This window comes from Penaeus monodon, chromosome 10, assembly GCF_015228065.2.
Source record: "Penaeus monodon isolate SGIC_2016 chromosome 10, NSTDA_Pmon_1, whole genome shotgun sequence".
Taxonomy (NCBI): domain Eukaryota; kingdom Metazoa; phylum Arthropoda; class Malacostraca; order Decapoda; family Penaeidae; genus Penaeus; species Penaeus monodon.
In genome coordinates this window covers 18509358-18511857 of record NC_051395.1, presented here as the reverse complement: position 1 = coordinate 18511857, position 2500 = coordinate 18509358, and the positions used below count along the sequence as shown (strand labels likewise).

General features: G+C 40.4%; 1 pseudogene; it reads right to left on the bottom strand.

The window, feature by feature from the left end:
* LOC119577902 overlaps positions 1 to 1816 on the bottom strand; it is a 14835-nt pseudogene extending 13019 nt beyond the window's left edge.
* Positions 1817 to 2500: the final 684 nt, after the last annotated feature.

The following is a 2500-nucleotide window of genomic DNA, read 5'->3' as shown; positions in this document are numbered from 1 at the left end:
CACGGAATATATATATATATATATATATATATATATATATATATATATATATATATATATATATATATATATATATATATATTTATATATATATGTGTGTGTGTGTGTGTGTGTGTGTGTGTGTGTGTGTGTGTGTGTGTGTGTGTGTGTGTGTGTGTGTGTACATATATACAAATGTGTCCGTGCACACTCACACACACAGACATACACACACGCACGTTATATATTTATGTGTATATATGTGTGTGTGTATATATATATATATATATATATATATATATATATATATACATATATATATATATATATATATATATATATATATATATATTTATATATATAATTATATGTATATCTATAATACATACACACACACAAAAATCGCAAAATAATGTAATTTTAGTCGAGAAAGCTGGGCAACGGGTTTTAAACTGACCCAGTCAGCATATCGGACAGAGGTAGAACCTTTAATATATGTGCGGGACTATGTATGTATGTATGTGTGTGTGTGTGTGTGTGTGTGTGTGTGTGTGTGTGTGTGTGTGTGTGTGTGTGTGTGTGTGTGTGTGTGTACACGCACACATGATTTTATATATCTATATATGGTACATATATGCACATCTTCACTGAATTCCTCTTTAGATTCTCTGTATCCCCTCCCTTTCTCTTTCTCTTCCCCATCTCCCTTTCTTTTGCAGTCCCTTCCCCTCCCTCTCCCCTTTCCCGCTTCAGCCACCTTTACTCCGCATCTCTGTCTTTCCCTTTCTTTCCAGACCTCCTTCCTTCCCCCTTTCCCTTCACTCTACCCCCCCCCTGCCCAACCATGGATAGTCGTGTAAATAATAAATGTACATAACTACTTCAGTATAGTGAACTTGAACGGGGAAGAAGAAGAATGATGATAATGATGATGATGATTATGACAGTAAGAATAAGAATAAGAATAATGGTAATAATAACGATAATAATAGCGTTTGAATAAGATTCTAATAGATCGGTAATATGATACCTATAAATGTGTGTATGTGCGCGCGCGCGCGTGTGTGTGTGTGTTTGAGTGTGTCATTCTGTAATTTCTATGACAAATATCATCATGTACATCAAAATGAAGGGACTTAAATCCTCCAGTCACATGGAATATGAATTAAGGTGCAACGCGTAGGCGTAACGTGCGAACGAACGAACGAAAGGACGAAACACAAGTAGAATTACACTATATTTATACTTTTTTTTACAAGCGAGTGAGAATTCTGTCTTAAATGACGCATTGGTTACTTTCCTGCTGAAACTCAACATGAACTAAGAGCATTAAACTATTTCATTTTCAATCAAGATTAACTGGTAGTGGTGGTCATTGAGGCGCTCTCACCTGTCTTGTTGGGTTTCAAGAGTGAGAAGTTGTTTTCGCTAAGGAAGGCGAAGGAGGAGTTGCGGGAAGGCTTCTTCTCCGTGGTAGGTAAGTACACGACCGAACTCCCCTCCATAATGCACAGTCGACACGGTCGCAGCGCTTAATCCAAACGGGGTACGAATCCAGACGCTGCACTGCTGACTGTACACCAGTGAGAATGTTGGTGTGTTGCTCCTACAGGGCGTTGACGTATCACTGAGGTATACCCTGGCGGGAGGGTTGATCATTGTGTTTAGGCTTCTCCTTCTGCCGCCTCACGGATCCCCGCTCACGTGGCTCGTTCCTGTAACACCTCCCAGTGAACTGCTGTGGCGTCTGTTGATGAGAGAGGGTGTGTCTGCATCCATGAATCGCCGCCACTACACTGCCGAGATCTCGCGCGCTCGCCTCAACCCCCGTAACCAAAATACCTTCTCGTTTTCTTTGTAGTTGGGCGTTCGACCCGTAATCGGAGGCGGGCGCCGCAAGATTTCGCCTGGTAACAACCCGTTCCTAGGCCTAATCGCGATTCTGCCATCTCGTTCTTTCGCGCCATTGGGGAAAAAATCGATGTTTTTTTCTTTTCTTCTTTCTATAGTTGAACGATAATTCACATTCAGTGTGAAAGTCGTTATAGTAAGAAAATTGCTAGTTTACGACGTTGGCAAGACGCCCGACCCACCCACGAGAACAACAACACGTGTATCAGAAGCAAGCAAAATCTTGCCTTGACGTTGACCAGAGGAACTTGAGAGGCGCATGGCCTTGTCAAAGCAAGAACCTACTGAACAATTTGCATATCGTCAGCCATATGTTGTAAAGTGTCTTACATTTACACCTGCACAATGCCTGTGTAACTCATTTTTATAGAGGATATTTTCAAAGGTCATTTTCATTCTTGGGTGTTGAAAGCCTCCATTAGAGTATTTAAAGAAAGTGGGTCAAGCGAAGACGTAATTTGTGATATTTTCACTGGGCGAAGAAGTGCGTTTTCTTTTGTTTTCTTCCAATAAGCACTTAAATACTCTAAAGACACAGGTATTGGCAAACAAACAAGTAGACAGTGACAATGTCAAACATAGGCAACAGAGATATCGTTCGGAATCTGTC